Source organism: Lissotriton vulgaris, chromosome 7 (assembly GCF_964263255.1).
Source record: "Lissotriton vulgaris chromosome 7, aLisVul1.2, whole genome shotgun sequence".
In the NCBI taxonomy this organism is placed as follows: domain Eukaryota; kingdom Metazoa; phylum Chordata; class Amphibia; order Caudata; family Salamandridae; genus Lissotriton; species Lissotriton vulgaris.
In genome coordinates, this window is record NC_141695.1 from 1,269,059,079 (window position 1) to 1,269,078,932 (window position 19,854).

A 19,854-nucleotide genomic window follows, 5' to 3' on the forward strand; every position below is an offset into this window, starting at 1 on the left:
GGATTTTTCCTAGGGTCGAGAAAATGAATATTAAAGGACAGAACCTCACTTCTTTTCCTTGGAGTATAAACCCATTGTTCCTGAAAACAAGCAGTCACAGCCGGTCTGGTAACCACCCCATATTGATCGCTCTCTGCAGGGATTTCCGGGTGGTAAATGGGATGAACCTCTCACATTGGGAACTGAGTTATGTGATGTAGTCTGCCTCTATACATAACTAAAGCAGAAATAATCCTGAACACTTGAGCCCGCTCCATTAATATCAAATAGTATTTGGGGTTCTTCTGTTTCAATATGGGTGTGCTAGAGGTCAATTAGGAGGGAGGACAAGTGTTTAAGGGCATGTTGCTACAGAAAGGGTTCGAAGTCTCGCATGACCTGCCAGCTATCCCCAAGACTGTAAATTGGATTGCGAGCCCACTTTATTGCCTTGTACGCTATGTCTTTCTTCTCTTTCTCTCCCATTCTGGATCGCATTAACGGACCTGACCGTTCTCAAAATCTAGTAAAATTTCTATCTTCTGAACCACGTACCGGTGTGTCAGCAATCAGTGACAATGGAGGATGAATAACCGGAACGGGGTAACAGGTGTTACTGTAGTCAAAGATTGTAACGGAGGAGAAGGAGTAGGGGGTACATTAACTGGGGCAGTAGGTGTGACAGAAGTAGAGACTTGTGCACCTTGTGCACGTTGTTATTGTTGATGGGGGACAACAGGGTATGTCCGTTCTGGGACATATGGTGTCTGGGGTCGGGTATCTAACAAGGCCTCCATAAAAGTTACACCATCTTCCTAAACCATATAGACTCATCAATTTGCAACCAAAATCTCCTGTCTTTATGTTCTATTCCTGTCTCCTACTTTTCTTTGTCATAAGCTACAGTTTTTTGTATAAGCGTTTGCATCTTTCCTTTTCTAGCATCTCTCTCCATTTTTAACCGCCTCTGATTGGCCTCCTTCTGCCAAGTCTGAAGAGAGTCAAACATAGACTGTCTACTACGTCTTTTAATGAAATGTTCCTGGAGAAATACGATCTTCTGTTCATCAAAACAGCCTGTCAAAGGTCACTGTAACTCTGCGTTGTCCCTCTTATATTTTTGCCATAATGTACTAAACATAATAGGGCCAAGGCCATGTTTTTCATACATATCAAAATTAGGACTTCATTCAGGAGGTGCAGGCTGGGATTCTTCCAACCGTGCATCTTTAAGACAACAATGACAGCACGAACTCCAAACCTTACTAAAACCAGGCATTGCAAAGAAAAAGAAAACAAAATTGTTATTTTACCTGGCAAAGTATTTGCAAACACTTTTCATCAAAACAGCCTTTAGACTAAAACAAACCCAAACCACAGTGGTATCTAATCCAGATAGAATCAAAACAGACTCACCTGATATCAGAGATACAGACAAACTAGATCTCCACTGCCGACTCTTCAGCAGTCAGATCAAGGGTTTCGCCATTCTGTACCCCAGTCGGGATGACCACTGGGCGAAGCACCCTCTGGTGGGACAGAGGCAACAGCTGAAGGAAACAAAGCTCTTTGTGCCGGGATCCCTGAGCCATCAGTCCGACCTGATGATGTCCTTGTCCTCTCTTCTGTTTGTGGAAAATGGATGGGTTATAACCAGAAGGAGTCCCTGTTTGGGCGCCAATTGAAGGAAGTGACCCGCTTAGGGCCACTCGGGTCATCACTGACCACCTCTCAGCTTTCCATACTGAATGAAGAATCGAAGAGACAGTGGAGAATATATACCAATAACTGTTTATTCATATACGCTCAGAGCGGGCCCCATCTGCACAGTCTCAAGCGATTGCTACAGAGGGAACTAAAGAACATTAAGCATATAGATACATTATGTATGGCCCTCCCCTGCCATTACTCTCTTGAACAACTGTTTTACCTCTGGCATTGTTCCGACCCCCTTCAAGACTGCTACAATTTTCCCTATATTATAAAAACCAGGAGCCGACCCTTCTCTTCCTGCTAACTACCGCCCCATCTCCCTCCTCCCTTATCTGGGAAAAGTAGCAGAGTCCCACGTCACCCAGGTACTCAGCTCCTTTATAGAGAGCAGCAACTACCTCGCACCCTGCCAGGCGGGCTTCCGCCCCCGGCATTCCACTGAGAAGGTGGTCATCTCAGTCATGGACCAACTCAGGGAGGGACTCGACACTAACATCCCCCAGGCCCTGGTCCTCCTCGATCTGTCCGCCGCCTTCGACGCGGTAGACCATTCCATCCTTCTGTCCCGTGTCAGGGCGGCGGGCATAGGTGACCAGGCTCTTACCTGTATTGGATCCTTCCGGGAAGGGCGCACTCATGCGGTCCATCTTGCCGAATTCTCGGCCCCACCTAGCAGGGTGGAAAGCGGGGTTCCCCAGGGCTCTTCTCTCTCCCCTCTTTTATTTAACCTTTATATTTTTCCTCTTATTTTTGCACTTCATCAAATGGAGGTCACAGTTTACAACTATGCTGATGACCTCCAACACATTTTTAATTTTTCCGCTCCCTCACTAGGAGCCTGCCGCTTCCAGTCTGTCCTGCTGTTTATCCGGGCTTGGATGTAAAATGTAAATGTATTGGCATTTATATAGCGCACTACTTACCCGTAGGGTCCCAAGGCGCTTCGACCGCTGCGAAACCCTTCCTGGCTTCCCTGAGAGATGGTCCCTTAATGGGTATCTCCAGGGTGAGACCAGGCATCCCCGGCGGTCTGGTGGGGCCGTTAGTGAAGATAAGGCAAGCTAATGCCCAGAGTTGCCGAGTGTGATCGCTGATCAGAGTGGGCACCGAGGCGAGAGAATTATCGAGTCCGCTGACCCTGGTCCAGAAACCTGCCGCGCCGGGAATAATGCAAACCACCTCAAACTCAACCCGGATAAAACAGAGCTGATTCTGACTGGAGGCGGCGGCAATCCCTGGTCACCTTCCTTCTGGTTCTCTTCCTTTGGTCCCCCTCCCACTCCTTCCCACTCTGTTAAGACCCTTGGAATTATGCTCAATCACCACTTGACACTTCACACCCACATTAGTTCTGTTGTTTCCTCCTGTTTCTTCTTCACTTTACGTATCATCAGGAAAGTATCCCGGTTTTTCTCCCCCTCAGATTGTTATGGCCATGGTCTTATCCAAGATCGACTACGGGAACATCATTTACAATGGTGTCCCCGCCTATGCACTTCAACGCCTTCAGACGGTGCAGAACCAGGCAGCTCGCCTGGTGCATGGCCTACCGAAATACCATCACTCCTCCCCCCTCCTCACTACCCTTCATTGGCTACCAATCAAACAAAGAGCCCTTTTCAAACTTGGCTGCCTCACTTTTCAAGCCCGGGCGGGCACTGCCCCTGCGTTCATCAATTCCGCCATCATTAACTACTGTCCTGCTAGAGACTTATGTTCCGCGGCCAAGTCCTTGTTAGTCATTCCTCGGTTCAAGAAAAAATGATCCGGTGGCCAGAAATTTTCAGTACTCGCACCTACCTTCTGGAACTCCCTTCCCCTCCCTCTTAGATCCTCCCCCTCCTACTTGGAGTTTCGCATGGCTCTTAAGATCTTTCTTTTCCAGCAAGCTTTCAGCCCATAGCCCCAGATGTTTCCCCCAGTTCTGAAATCCTATAGCGCCAAGAAACTGCTCAGTGAATGTGCGCTTTATAAATAACTAAAAATTAAAAAAATTCAAATTATGTACCTTTCATGGTTAGACAATAACACGTCTACAGCGGAATTTTCCAGGCAGATGTAACTGGACAGTAAAAGTCAAAAAATGTTCTCTGTCTCGTATCTTGCACAACCCAGCACAGTCCAAGGCCGTTTCACCATAGGCTGCGATCAAACCGCCACACAGGTGGGAGAGGACCTTTATCGAGTGCTAAAGTTATGCGCTGGTACTAACAATCTTAATTGCAGAAACAAAAGTTAGCGAAGGGCATTTCTCAGAACTAAGAAAGATTAGTTTCGATCAGCATACAAAATAGTGCAGCGAATGCTAACTAAAACATTGCATTACGTGAGCATCAACAGGCCTAATCTTACAAGAACACTTCTGAGGTGGACCAGGTGATCCTCCCAGGTGGAGCTAAAGACAGCTATATTAGCAAAATATGCTGCACTATAGGCTTTCCAAACCTGTTAGGACTTTGTTCACCAACCCCCGAAATGTGGCAGGCACATCCTTCAAACCAACGGGCATCACGATAAATTGATAATGTCCACTAGGGGTTGAAAATGCTGTTTTTGGCTTGGCGTCTTCAGCTAGTATGATTTGCCATTAGCCAGCAGTCTGGTCAAATGTACTCAGAAACCTGGCTGAGGCCAAAGTATCTATGAGTTCATCTGCCCTTATAATTGGATAGGCATCAGTCCTAGTGACTGCACTGAGACCTCTGTAATCCACACAAAATCTCATCTCTCTTTTACCAGCCTTGGTGTGAGGTTTTGGCACAACAACTACTGGACTAGCGCAGGGGTTATCTGAAGGCTCAATGACCCCCAATTCCAGCATCTTTAGGACCTCTGTCCTGATGTAATCTCTGACATGATCAGGCTGTCTTTAGATTTTACTCTTAACAGGCAGGCTGTCACCTGTTTCCACTTTATGGGTACACCATGTGGTCCATCTGGGTGTCAGGGAGAACATATGTCTGTACTGATGGAGGACCTGCCTACAATCAGTTTGCTGTTGGTCAGTGAGGCTGCCTGCAAAGGCTATTCCATCCACTGACCCATCATCAGGGTTCTGAGAGATGCGATCAAGAAGAGGATCACTCTCTTCCTCCTGTCCTTCATCAATTGCCATGAGCAAGCCCATGTCAGCCATGTCCAAAAAAGGTTTCCGGCGGTTCACATGAAGTACCCTATGGGGACTTCCTGGAGTACCTAGGTTCACCAGGTAGGCAGCCTCACCTTTTTGTTCAAGTATAGTGTGGGGGGCACTCCACTTGTCTTGGAGAGCTGCTGGGGCCACAGGCTCCAACACTCACACTTTCGGGTCTAGCTGGTAAATACTCAAGACAGCCTTTTGGTCATGCCAAGCTTTTTGAAGTTCTTGGCTGGCCTCTAGGTTTTTGCTGGCCTTCTTCATGTACTCAGCCAAGCATGAACGCAGGCCAGGAAGATAGTCCACAATATCCTGTTTAGGGAGTTTGAGAGGTTGCTCACACTTTTCCTTTCCCAGACATAATGGACCCTTAACTGGATGTCCAAACAAAAGCTCAAATGGGCTGTAGCCAACCCCCTTCCGGGAACCTCTATGTAGGCAAAGAGAAGGCAGGGTAGAAAGACATCCCATTTTTGCCTAAGCTTTTCTGGGAGTCCCATAATCATACCCTTTAGGGTCTTGTTGAAGCGTTCAACAAGCACATTGCACTGTGGATGGTAGGGCGTGATAAACTTATAGTTTTGAACCGTTCAACAATCCCATTGCACTGTGGATGGTAGGGTGTGGTAAACTTATAGTTTACTCCACACTCTTTCCACATGGCAGTGATATAACTAGACATGAAGTTTGTACCTCTGTCTGTTAAGACCTCCTTAGGGAAGCCCACTCTTGAAAAGATTCCAAGGAGGGCCCTGGCAGCTACAGGAGCTGTAGTGGTTCTAAGGGGAATAGTCTCTGGGTACCTAGTGGTATGGTCCACTACCACTAGTATATAACTGTGCCCAGATTCAGTTGGTGAGTTCAAGAGACCAACAATGTCAATTCCTACCCTTTCAAAGGGACCCAAACCACTGGAAATGGAATTAAGGGGGCCTTTGTGGTGCCACCTGAGTTACCATTGACTTGGCAAGAGGCACAGGAGCGACAAACTCCTTTGTCTTCTCAGACATATGGGGCCAGTGAAAGTGTGGGACAAGCCTGTCCCAAGACTTGCTTTGCCCTACGTTTCCTGCATGAGGAATATCATGTGCTAGGGAGAGAAGGAAACCTGGTGGTACCAGGTTTGGAGTCTCTACCTTCAGAGTATGGAAGCCCATCTTCCCAATAGATCCTATGGAACCCACTGATATTTCCTGCTTTCTCAGCAGCAGCTTGCTGTCTGATGGGTTCAAGAGAGGGGCAGGCCTGCTGCTCCCAAACTCAAGTCTGGCATGGAAGGGTCCCCAAGAACTCTGCTTGGTCATGCCCAAGTTCCTATGGAACAGTACCTTCACAGGGGCTGAGATAATCTCCCTCAGGAGGCTGATCTTCACTGGGAGTTTATGAGGAGGGTAACGCTTTAACATTCTTGCTCCTTCTCTTGGGAGGCATCTGGTCCATTTTTCCAGGATCCAGTGCCTTGTCAGTGCTGAGCTGTTTGGCCTGAGCTCTAGTGACAGCAAACACACTGACAGAGATGCCCATCATCTCTGCATGAGTCCTGAACTCCACTTCAGCCCAAATTGAAGTTTCTAGATCATTGCCCAACAAAGAAACTACAGGTAGGTCTGGAGATACCACAATCTTTTTAGATCCTGTTACCCCTCCCCAGCTGAGGTTCACAACTGCCAACGAATGGTCAGTCCTGACATTGCTGGTGTTAGTGACTTGTTACATTTATTTAAGCATGATCTGATCAGGGGACACACGTTTCTCTGTAATTATAGTGACACTGGCTCCTGTGTCCCTGTAAGCCATTGCTTCCTGTCCATTTACCAAGGGCTGTTGTCTTGACTTGCCTAGGTTAGTGGGGCTGACCAGTAAGGTGACAAGGTCTATGACACCATCACAGGCTAGAACAGCCTGAGCTGGAGTCCTGACGGGTCAGGACCCATCTCAGAAGCCAAGCTTAACCGCACTAATTCCCTGGTTGTTGTACTACCAATTGTACTTGTGCTAGGGGGAGCAGGTGCATTCGGGCAGAGGTAGTAGGAGTTTCCTTTGCCTTTGGATAATCAGCATCACTTGTCCAAAGGGTCTTCACCTTACAAAGGTAGCACCAAGGTTTCCTTTTGACTTTCTTGGAATTTTGGGACTCACCCTCAGTGCAGGTTTTTGGGGCCCTTGTAAAGACTCAGTTTTATCTTTAGCCTTGTCCCCACCCATATCCTTAGATTTAGAAGAATCTTTCTTCTTTTGGTCACCTCCATTACCATGGTTTTTCTGCTTAACCCTGGTGTGGACCCATTGTCTGCCTTATTTCCCAATTCTTGGGGAGAGGTCAGACCAGAGTCCACCAGGTACTGATGCAAAAGCTGGTTCTGACAGTTATTAAGGATGTGCTCCCTCATAATCATATTGTACAATCCTTCATAGTCCTGTACCTTGCTTCCATGTAGGCAGCCTTCCAGAGCCTTAATGGCACTGTCTACAAAATCTACCCAGTCCTGGGTGTGTGCCTAGGGGCGTCTCTGAACTTAATCCTATCCTGTTCAGTGTTTAAGCCAACCCCATCAATGGGAGCACTCTTCAGTACTGAATAATTGTCAGCATCCTCTTCTCTAACAGCAAGGAACTTATCTCTACCTTTGTTAGCAAAGGAGGGATAAAAAATCTGCTTCTCTTCCTCGAGCAGGCCATTGCAATGCCCACCGCCCGGTTGTCGCTCTTTCCCCGTATGAGCCTCGCGCTTTCATTCTCAGCCATCAGGGCATGGATGCCGCCATCTTGTGTGATGCCGCTTGCTTCGCAATCCGATACAATCTTCTCTCTAATCCTCTGCATCCAGTCCCCATTCCGTCTTGTTACCATTCTGTGTCTTTGTTGTGGGTAAAGATGTAGCTACCTCTTGATTTCATAGCCGTGGTAGCGGAGCCACGGTGGATTCCTTCCCCTCGCCCATCTTGGCTGGCCACTCCCCCCAGGATACTATATTTTATGTGCAGAAAGCTGTGTGACGCTGGCACTTATGCCACCTTAGCGAAAGTAACAAATATGAACATTCTTTTGGAGAAATACAATGTGTTTTCCAAGATATTGCAAACCAACGATGATGTCTTTCAATGAAATAGTACATTTGTGAACTCAACATCTAGCTACACATTGTTGTTGCCATGGGTTGACAGTGTGGCGTGTTTCATGATTACTAATTCCCCTCCTCAAATGAGAGGCCAACTAAAGTGTTTTGAGCCACCATGCTGACAATGAGATGCAGGGACCGAACTCCAAATTAGAAATTTTCAAAGCAGTGAGCTTGGAAAAAGGAGCAATAAAGGTAACTTTACCAGTCCCTTGCACAACACTATTACTGATAGACGGTTAAGGCCTTTCAGTGGCTTCAACAGCACCAACTGAAGAAGTTTATAAACAATGGAGATGTCGGAGGGACGGTCGGAAACAGAAGCGAGGAGGCCGTATGGGTTGAATATTGTAGGGGTTTTATTGAATTAGAACAACCCTGTAGCAGGATAATAATGGGAGCAAAAAAAATAGAGTTTTGGAAAACTGTAGACTAGAGTCTTAGAGCATAGGAAAGACGATTCTCCTGGGCTGGTCTCATCCAAAGGGGTTTGTCAGATCTGTAGACTGCCTCATCCTCTCATGGAATTGTGGCTTCCCCCAGGGTTCTGCTCCAAAATGGAAGAAAAAGAAAACAGGGGTCACTGCCCATGTCCTGCTTTTCTTATATTATTTACCGTCACCACACCGTGTGAAATTGGGGTTGAGGGAAGATGGGGGGGCAAAGGGTTTCTTTTACTCTTATCGTGATGTACAGAAGCCTCCTGGGATCAAAGGAAGGTGTTTAGTAGGAAGCGGATAGGGTAGAGATAGGGAAGTGCAACTTTCGCTAAAGGCATTTCCTACGGCTGAACTTGCAACTTATGTTGTCGAAGGGTGAGATTAAAAGCATTCATTCAAGTGGTGCTCCCTGTTTTCTATTAAACCCTTGCCCCTCCCCTCCCACTTTGCTCCCGCGGTACTCGTTCACATACCCGTGTGAGCCCCAACTCTCCTGAGTTGTGGCGGCTCCTGCGTGTCCCCCGGGCTCCACCAGTCTTCTGTCCAGATGTCGGGTTCTTCTGGGCTCTCGGGTGCAGTCTCCTCAGCGGCTCTCCACGTGTCGCGGCGTCCTGAACTCGGTCGGCGTCTTCCTCCTTCCAGCTGGCGCACTGAGGTTTTTTGCTTCCAGCTTTTTCTGCTCCTCGTGACCTGATATGCTGCCTCCTGATTGGTCCGGGCTTGGCGTGCTGGTTCTCCCGGAACGATTGGCTTCCGGGTCACTGTGGTCGCGCTGTGGGGCGAGGAAAAGAGTCTCTGTTACGGAAGTACCAGGGAGCCTGTCTTCGTCGTCATGCGGCAAATAAGGAATCCACTTGGTTGTGCTCGTATCGTGCCCTACCCCACAGGAGACCTTTAGCAAAATAGGCACAGAAAGAAAGACGCCATCAGCAATCATCTGCCACTTGCTGGGAAATCTTTGGCTGGAGACTGGGAATGACTTCCTCATTTCCCCTTCTCCATCTGCTAATTCAGTGGTGGGAAGGAAGCAATGTAAATCATCTTCAAGAGTGACTCAAGGTCTTAGCTAAGATAGGAACCAGGCAAGACACACTTTGCCTGCATGGATGTAATCAAATAGCCACATTTTAGCATATGCTATGGGACTGCCCCCTGATCCTACACTTATGTGAAAGGGCCACAGGAAAAATGCAAGATGCGCTAGGGAAACAACTCATTTTAACGCCTCCACAGGGGTTTTTGTATATTTGGGACACAACCGATCTCACGGACACAGAGCAACAATTCACCACCCTGGAATACACTTAGTGAAAAAAGCCATTGCTATGAAACGGGGGGCAGTAGAGCGCCCACTAATAATAGGGTGGGTGGCGGAAATGAACAGATGCATGGTAGCTGAAAAGGAGGTTTACAAACCTAGGGGCTGTCCTAAACAGTGGGACAAAAAATGGGGTGCCTGGAATGCATATCGAGGAGAAATGTGCATCTCGCCAACAGTGGACCTGGAAATGTCAAAAGAGGGGCCACGGAACTGTAATGTTTGATGGCAATATCGTGCACAACATTATCTATTTTCAATTCTGTAAAGGAAAGTGTATTACTGTGATTATGCAAGCGACAAATGTTAAATTAATAATACAAATTATTATTAAAAAAAAAAAGTGTGACTCAAGGTTTAAGTCATCTCCTCCAGTGAGTCTTCCAAAAAAGTCAGTCCAGTACTATCTAAACAAGCTGCTAACGGGAGTCAGCGTCCTTCATAAATAAAAAAAAGAAAAGTTGTATAGAGGTTTTTATTTTGCCAAATAGGAAAGAGCATACATTCCAATCACCTGGTAGTTCAGAATAGAGGACTCTGACCAGAATCAGATCCATTTTCAACCTGAAAAAAATGAGTAAGCATGGAAATACTGAAAATATTGGTTCTTTATAAGTTCTATCCACAACTTCATGAGGACATTGGATATGCATCACAGGCATATGTTCCCATTCTGACTGCATACAAATATTAAATGTTTCTGAGGTTCCTAGTGGGCGAGGATCGCTAAGAGTACAAAGTGCCTCTATTTGGTCTGAAATCCACATCTTGAACCTTTGCCAAGTGCATGGCAGTGATAACTGCATACCTCAAAAGGAAGAAATTTAATTTCTTCAGTATTACATCTTTCATAGATTCACATGCTTGTATCTTCCCCGTCGTCATGGTGGGAGTCTCGCGGTAACAGAATGACCAAAGCAGTATCATAGAGAAGAAAACTGCATAGAAAAGCCCATAGGGACTGTAGTATTTGGTAACCAGACCTCCTCATTGTTTGGTCCAAAAGTCAGCCAATCAGCATTGCTGCCCTGCCCTCACACTCCCCAGCAGAAGCTTCCTGCCTCAGATTTCCAACCGCCTTCGTGTGAGAAAGGAGTCTCACTGAGCTCTGCTCAGTTTGCTGTTCCTGAGTGAACTATTGACCTTTTATTTCAACTATCTTTTCATCTGGATTAACGTATTGTGTGTACCTAATTTCTTTCATAATGGCTGAAAGCTCCAAAAAGAGGCTTTTCAGGCCTTGCAGATCCTGTGGAAAGGCTAGGCTTTTCTCTGAAGATCCTCACAAGGACTGCTTATTTTGTCTTCATCCTAAACATGTGGCCAAGGATTGTAAATATTGTAGAACCTTCTCTGCTAAAACTCTGAGGGACAGAGAGGCTCGTTTGCTGTTGTGGCTTCAAAAGAAGAAGGCCGCATCAGACTCAGATTCTGGGGAGGAATCTTCTAACTTAACACCTAAAAAGAGAAAGGCCTCACATTCTGAGGAAAGGGTGGAACCTAAGAAGGTTAAATCAAGGGAGAAAGTGGCGTCATCTCTCCCTCTTACTCCCCTGAAGAAGCCGTCAGGTCAGAAAGGGGCAGGGTCTGCTTCGTCGACCAGTTCCCTGGTTTCTGCTGCAAAATCTGTGGTAAAGTCTTCAGCCCCGTTGACGACCTCACCGTCGACGACGACTGTTTCGACGACGGCGGCTCCGTCGACGACAGGAACTAAGGCAGCGTCGACGACGACTACGTCAACGAGTTCGACCATCCCGTCGACGTAGAAACCGTCGACGACTCCGTCGACGGAGACCCCGTCGACTATGGCTCTGGTGACGACGGCTCCGTCGACGATGGCTATGTCGACGGCGACACCGTCGACGAAGACTGTAATTTTAACGGCAAAGGCATTTAAATCGCCACAGTCGAAGACTTTGATCTCTATTCGCTCATTTCAGTCGTCGAGGGGATCGGCGACCATAAGCAATCTGCAGAATTCACGTCGTGCACGCAGATTTCGCCTCTACCACCATCTTCTTTGCTGGAACAGGATTCAGAAGGAGAGGAGTCGTCAGGAGCGGCCTACAGCCCTTCACAACTTAGAATAAAGAGCCAGGATACAGATGAAAAAGAGGTGTTTTCCTTCAAGGAGAGAGCTCAATCTACAAGATATGAATCTTTCCAAGAAACATGTAACTATAATGAGGATGAAGAGCAACAGGAAGAGTCGCGAGAGGAGTCGTGAGAAGAGTCAGTCTCCATTCCTGTTTCTCTTGTCTCTGACCTGAGGTTCATGATTAACGACTATTATCGTCGCCGGTGGCTACAACGCAACCTCCAAAGACCCAATCTACTCCTCATGAGCAGGTTGTGAGATCACCACCAGTGATAACAATCAGAGATGATCTAACGGATTCTGATGATGATGATCAACCTGAGGAAGGTGAACTTATACAAGATTCTACGGGGCAGGAGTGGAATGAGTACATTTTGCCGTCGGCCCCTTCACCTACTCCGCCGCCAACCACTTCTCCTCCTCAGGATATTGGAGGATTCCATGACATTATGGAAAAAGCAGCTAAGAGGTTTGATTTGGAAATGGAGGTTAAAGAAACGGAATGTTTCTTATATGATTTCAAAGATGACGCCAGGAAATCTGCCCGCTCAATCCCGATTATTCCTCACATTTGGGAAGAGGGCCTAAAAATTTTGAAGACACCGGCTTCCATCGCGGTTTCGGTTCCTAGAATCGAAAAGAAATATAGAACACCAGAGTCTGCTGCGGCCTGTCTAATAGGACACCCGAGACCAGAGTCGGTGGTGACGCAGGCGGCGCACAGGAATTCAAAGAATCCAGTTGCTACTTCATTGGTGCCGCCAGACAAAGAAGGACGGAGGATGGATGGAGCCGGGACGAGGTTTGCGGTCATGGCAGCCTCTACGATGAAAGCAGCCAATGCTATGGCACTTATTACCCGTTTTAACAGGCAAATGTGGTCGGATTTGGCACCCATTCTGTCTGCACTGCCGGAGGATAAAAAAGAAGAGGCAGCGGCTATCCTCCGCGACGGGGCAAAGTCGGCATCGGAATCTATTGACTTTGCCATGGATGTTTCCTCTATGGCGTTCAGGTAGATGTCAGGAGCAGTTTCACTTCGGAGACAGGGTTGGCTAAAGGCAACATCCTTTCGTCCGGAGGTGCAAGCAAAGATTGTTGACATGCCATTCGATGGCGAAAATCTTTTTGGTAAGCACGTAGACGAAGCGCTACAGGGTATCAAGTCAGACACAGATACAGCTAGAGCGCTGGGATCCCTTCAGCAAGAACGGTTCCAGTCCTTTCATAAAAGAGGTGCAAGGGGTCAATCTAATCAGAGGTCTTCATATCAGACCAACAGATATCAGCCTTATAACCAACAAGGATAAAGGCAATACAATACAGGCAATCAGTATAGGCCCTCAAACTCCTCTTTCCAGCAGCAGTCTGTCTAGGGGCAAGTCTTCCAATAGAGGAAAGAATCAACAGTCTAACAGACGACAATGATCTCAGGCCGGCGCTCCCCACACAGCAGATCCCGGAAAACGACCACTATCTGTCTCAATACTTCGACAATTGGATGTCCATAACATCGAACAAATGGGTTTTGGATGTAATACGCCGAGGCCATACCCTAGAGTTTGTGGAAATGCCTCCAGTACAACCCCCTGGTGCTCAGACACCACCAACATCGTCAGGAGCTGCAAAAGGAAGTCCAATCACTATTGCAGAAGGGGGCTATAGAAGAAGTACTGCATCAACACAGAGGGAAAGGCTTCTATTCGCATTTCTTCCTCATCAAAAAGAAACAAACAATGAAGTGGAGACAGGTATTGGATTTGAGGGATCTGAATCAATACATAAAGAAAATTCTCTTCCGAATGCTCTCATTGCAAGAGATCCTTCTAATGTTAAAAAAGAAAGACTACATGGCGTCATTGGATCTCATGGATGCGTACTTCCATATCCCAATTCATCGGAAGCACAGAAAGTATTTAAGATTCGCTGTGGACAGTCGCTATTTCCAATTCAAGGTGTTACCATTTGGCCTCAAATCGGCCCGAGGGTGTTTACCAAGTGCATGGCCCCGGTGGCGGCCCACTTAAGGTTAAGAAGGCATTGCATTTACCCATACCTGGACGATTGGCTGGTGACAGGTCCATCATTCACAGGAACCAGAAGGTCCCATCAGTGCTGCATCCGCCTGTTCCATCGCTTAGGCCTAAGGACCAACTTGGAAAAGTCTTCACTGACTCCAGCTCAGGGCATCCAATTCTTAGGGGCATGGATATGCACCAAGGCAACGAAAGCGTACCCGTCCGAAGAGCGGATGAAGAGGATAATGGGCCTAGCAACATCCCTTCAGACAAAAAGGTTCACTTCTGTGCGGATGTACAAATCCTTGTTGGGGATGATGTCCTCTTGCATCCCACTGGTTCCAAACTGCCGTCTTCGAATGAGACCCTTGCAGGAACATCTGGACGAGCAGTGGGTTCAGTCCAAAGGAACCTTCGAAGATCGGATTACCATCACTCACCGTATGAAGGCGGCCATGTCATGGTGGAAGGTTCAGAAGAACTTAAATCAGGGTCTGAATTTTGTACCTCAGAATCACGAATATGTGATGACGACAGACGCTTTGTTGCAAGGATGGGGCGCGCACCTTCAAGAGCTGGAGATCCAGGGCCGCTGGTCAGAGTGGGAAGCACAGCTTCACATAAATATGTTGGAGCTCAAAGCGGTGTTTCTGGGACTCCAAGCTTTCCTGCCCAGAATCCGGAGCTCTTCGGTGCTCATTCAAATGGACAGCACCACAACTATGCTTTATCTTCTAAAGCAAGGCGGAACAAGATCCAAACAACTTTCTGCACTGGTGCAAAGAATCTGGAAATGGCTGATAAGCCACGACATTTCAATTCAGGTGCAACAATACAGGGCATCCTCAACACACGGGCAGATGTCCTGAGTCGCACAGCGAGTGTGACGCACGAGTGGGAACTGCACGACACACAGCTTCTCAAAGTGTTTCAAAGATGGGGCACACCAACATTCGACTTGTTCGCAACCCGGGACAATTCGAAATGCGATCAGTTTGCGTCCAGGTACCCTCAGCAAGATTCCAAGGGAAAGGCATTTCACATGGACTGGACGGGAATGTTCGCTTACGCGTTCCCACCAATTCCCTTAATACCGCGATTGCTTCGCAAAATGAGGTCAGAACCGTGTCATGTCATTCTGATAGCACCAGCTTGGCCAAGACAGGCATGGTTTTCAGATCTGCTGCAGATGTCAAAAGGCAACAAAGTGCAATTTCAGACATTCCAGAACCTCATTTCGATGAGCAACGGCCAGATTCTGCATCCAGACCTAGCATCGCTAAAATTATCCGCATGGAACCTCATTAGCGGGAATTCCAAGCCATGAGCATTCCACAAGACTGCAGACAAATTCTATCGTAATCTAGAGCTATGTCCACCAACAAGACATACACAGCAATCTGGACTCGTTTTTGCCACTGGTGTGCCAGTCAAAGTCTACACCCGTTGACGGTACCCCCTGAAGGTATTCTGCCTTACCTGTTGTCGTTATCAAAGGCAGGTCTGTCACATGCCTTGTTGAAGGTGCATTTGACGGCAATATCAAGATTCAGGAGAGTACCAGATGAGCCGTCTCTCTGGTCTCATAGACTGATAAAAGAGTTTGTTAGAGGGCTCTTTAGAGTTTTTCCACCCATTCAGCACCCGCCAGTGCCCTGGCACCTCAATACAGTTTTGGCGCAACTTATGAGGCCACCTTTCGAGCCTATACACAAGACAGACTTACAGTTCCTCTCGTGGAAGACAGCCCTACTGCTTGCCCTTACATCGGCGAGGAGGGTTAGCGAAATTCAAGCCTTTTCAGTGGAAGAGCCTTTTCTTCAATTTCGCCAGGACAGGGTTATATTACGGACAAATCCTACATTTATACCCAAGGTCCCTACTTCTTTTCACCTCAACGAACCAATTATTTTGCCTACTTTCTTCAGCAATCCCTCATCTAAAGCAGAAAGAGTGTTGCATTCTTTGGACATAGCTAGATGTTTAAAGTTCTACATTGAACGAACAAAGACATTCCGCAAATCCAAACAGTTATTTATTGCATTTAAAGGACAAAGGAAAGGACTCCCTCTGTCAAGACTGAGTATTGCCAGATGGATATCATCGGCTATCATGAAATATCATGAAAAAGCGGGAAAGCCGCTTCTTTCCAGAGTGAATGCTCATTCCACAAGGAAGATGGCGACATCAATGGCCTTGTTCGCAGGAGTGTCGCTGCCTGACATCTGCAGAGCGGCGACGTGGAAGAGTGTGCATTCATTTACCAAGCACTACTGTCTGGACACTGTGTGGAAAGAGGACACGGCAGTGGGACAAGCTGTTCTGAAACGTCTATTTCAATAAGGTATACTTTGGTTTTCTGTTAATATTCTATACAGTGCATTTATATATATATATATATATATATATATATATATATATATATATCTTCACACGCCGGTTCCTGCTTCCCCAGCCACTTCGAGCGCTCAATGTGGGTGCGTTTCCCTACGGCGGAACCTCGCCGTTCTACATAGCACACTCCTCCGTTTTAACGAAAGAAATGGGCGCACACTCGATCTTTTTACAGCTTGGAAACAAACAACGATCGTGAGCAAGGTGCCAGGAGCACTGAAACGCGTTGATCGTTGTTTGTTTCCAAGCTGTAAAAAGATCGAATAAAATAATTGTGGAAGGCAGCGAGTGTGCGCCCATTTCTTTCGTTAAAACGGAGGAGTGTGCTATATATATATATATATATATATATATATATATATATATATATATATATATATATATATATATATATATATATGAACAAGGGTATCTCTACCCGAAACGCGTCATGGCGGATTGGTGCTGGGCTAAACTTTAAATAAAATCGTATTGCACCACTTCTGGGTCTCGTCTGTTCCTGCTTGTCGGTGTGGCTAACAGCGCTGCGCTACATCTGCTGAGAACTGAACGTACCTCATATATATATATATATATATATATATATATATATATATATATAAAAAATATGCTATCGTTATAGATGGTTTTATTATGTTTTCTTTCGAGAACTTGCACAATATGTTATAAAGGGGAATTTGGTTTTATTCCTGTCTGACCTGTGTATTCTAAGATCGTGTTCTAACAATGTTTCAGCTGCAGAACTTCCTTCTTTGTTCTATCCTGGAAACGCTGCAGGTTTTGTGAGCACTACTTACTACTCTGATACAAGCATGTGAATCTGTGAAAGATGTAATACTGGAGAAGGAATTAGTTACTTACCTGTACACTATAGTTCTCCAGTATTATCTTTCATAAATTCTGATGCGCCCACCCGCCTCCCCGTTTCTCAGGCAGAACCTGTTTTCTCGGTATTTATCCATGTCTCTCACTCGGGGACGGAAATCTGAGGCAGGACGCTTCTGCTGGGGAGTGTGAGGGCAGGGCAGCAATGCTGATTGGCTGACTTTTGGACCAAACAATGAGGAGGTCTGGTTACCAAATACTACAGTCCCTATGGGCTTTTCTATGCAGTTTTCTTCTCTATGATACTGCTTTGGTCATTCTGTTACCGTGAGACTCCCACCATGACGACGGGGCAGATACAAGCATGTGAATCTATGAAAGATAATACTGGAGAACTATAGTGTACAGGTAAGTAACTAATTCCTTATCCATAGCTCAACAACTAGCATATCAAAGTGTTGATTTCTGCAAAGTTCTACGGCACCTTCAAATGACAATGTCCATTGTGAACCATCTATGATTGCTTGTGAAACTTGCTAAGTCAATATCAACCCCCATAGAGCCATTCATTACTTGGGGCCGGTCTTGGACACTTGAGAGGCAAAAAAGAGCGAGGCAAAGAAGAGATTATCTTAACTATCTTCCATTTTCAGGACGAGCCTAAACAGTGCTTGCACTGTAGGCAATCTGTTATCTTTATTTTGTGGGGGCTTTGGATTGGCTGTTGTGTATATTGTTTAGAAAACGTAGCGTACAAATGGTTAATAGCGGGTGCATGTCCCACCTTTTCTTGTAAGTATATTCCAGCAGAGTATTTCAGCAGAAGCGAGCAGCGCCGTGCAAGCTGCGTGCGTGCCTTTATTTTCTTATTCAGTTACTCTTGCAACAGGCGTGTCAACTCCCCTGCTCCTGATCTCGCTACAGTACTCCACGGGGGCTGGCTCTCATGTGCCAGGGGCAGCAGCGTGTCCTACCTCTACTGTGCAAGTGGTGTTTGAAGCTTTACCCAGGTGCGCGCACCCTGCTGTAGAGTGCTTGAGGGGAGTAGCGAGCCCTGTTCACTATGTTTTATTGTGCAGCGCTGGTCCAGACCCTAAGGCACCAACTGATCCAGACAATCTTGCATGTGAATGGCTGATAACATTGTCCCAAGGGAATAATATACTACTTTAGGCATGAGATGTGTTGCGAGCGATAACCCTGATAGGAGCAACTCTTGTTCCCAAGTACATAGGAGGTGCGGTTATTTCTGTTAATGAAAAAAGAGAAAATCTTGTTCCAACATGGGTGGCGCTGACAGACTTGTGACACTGTGAGCAAAACGGTGCACCACTGTTGAAAATATTTTTCTTTTCTGTTTTATATATCGCTAACTCCACACGGAGGTATTAGAGTGCTTTATACAAGCACCAGTTGCATACAGAGGAACTCATTTATTTAAGTGATTTGAATAGAATTGCATGATGTTTGAGCCCCTCACTGCACTCGAACCTGATTCCCCAGCTTCAGAGCCGGCCGTTAAGCTACACCTTGAAGTGCAAAGGATCTCCTTCTCACCTCTTGCAGTCTGGTATTTGTAGTATACACAGGCCCATCTTGACGCTTGTCTGAAAGTACCACAGAGGAAACAAATACAAACAAACAACAGCGCATTGCTATTGACGCCGTGTGCAATTTGAGACCCCTTCCTCAAGGGATTGTAGGTGATGGATGACTTGTATAGGTGGGCGGTGCCGGTACCTATTCTTATCCCCTCTTTCCAAGGTTCACAAAAATGTTTTATTTGCCCTGTCCCTGGCAGTGCTGGGTGCCTAGTGAATACTGTCCCATGGCTGGCTGCCAACCAAACAAGCCACTTGTAAATAATTTGTCTCGTGAGCTGAAATGTGAGATTCTTCAGGCCCGATTCACAGAACTAGGATTTTTCTCAGGTTAGGAGTAGTAAAGTTAGGACACCTAAATTTAGGACTCCTAAATGCCATCTGTGAATACCGAAAGTCTTACAGTTAGGATTTTTCTCAGTTTAGGGGTCTAACTTTACTACTCCTAAACTGTGAAAAATCCTAACGTTAAGACTTCGGTATTCACAGAAGGCATTTAGGAGTCCTAAAGTTAGGAGTCCTAACTTTACTACTCCTAAACTGAGAAAAATCCTAACTTTAAGACTTTCGGTATTCACAGAAGGCATTTAGAAGTCCTAAAGTTAGGAGTCCTAACTTTACTACTCCTAAACTGAGAAAAATCCTAACTTTAAGACTTTCGGTATTCACAGAGAAGGTATTTAGGAGTCCTAAAGTTAGGACTCCTAACTTCTGTGAATACCAAATTGAGTAAGTGCCTTCTGTGAATACCACAATGGTAGTAAGTTTAGGATTTTGTCTTAAGTTAGTTCTGTGAATTGGGCCCTTCAAAGGGATCTGCGTGGACCTCTGTGGGCACGGGGTCAGCTCTGGAGGAGTTGTGAGAGTTTCTGTCATTGCCCCTAGCTCTGTGCAGTCGTGGTTTTGCAAAAGAAACAATTGATGGACGGAATGCTGGACAATGCAAACATTCACCCCCAGTCACAAGGATCTGGGTTTAATCCATCATTTAGCAGGCGAGCAAAGGGACCCACACTCTGCATGCTTTGTGCAATGATTTCCATACAACAGCCCCTGCCCTTCACTGCCCTGTCTGAGGGAGACCGACAACTGTAGGTCAACGTGCACCTTCTCCTTTGTCCCTCACTGTAAGTGTGTTCCAAGTCCGTGCATTGCTATACCATGGCTACTGGGAAAAGTGGGGTTTAGACAAGAAACATACAGCTTCTCAGTTT

General features: G+C 46.3%; 1 protein-coding gene and 1 pseudogene across 1 annotated transcript in view; both read left to right on the top strand.

Annotated features, from left to right (window-relative positions):
* The window catches only part of LOC147703391 (uncharacterized), a 9,287,842-nt gene that overhangs the window by 365,010 nt on the left and 8,902,978 nt on the right, over window positions 1-19,854 (top strand). The window lies entirely within an intron of this gene.
* On the top strand, window positions 10,910-12,633 carry LOC147703392 (uncharacterized; annotated as a pseudogene).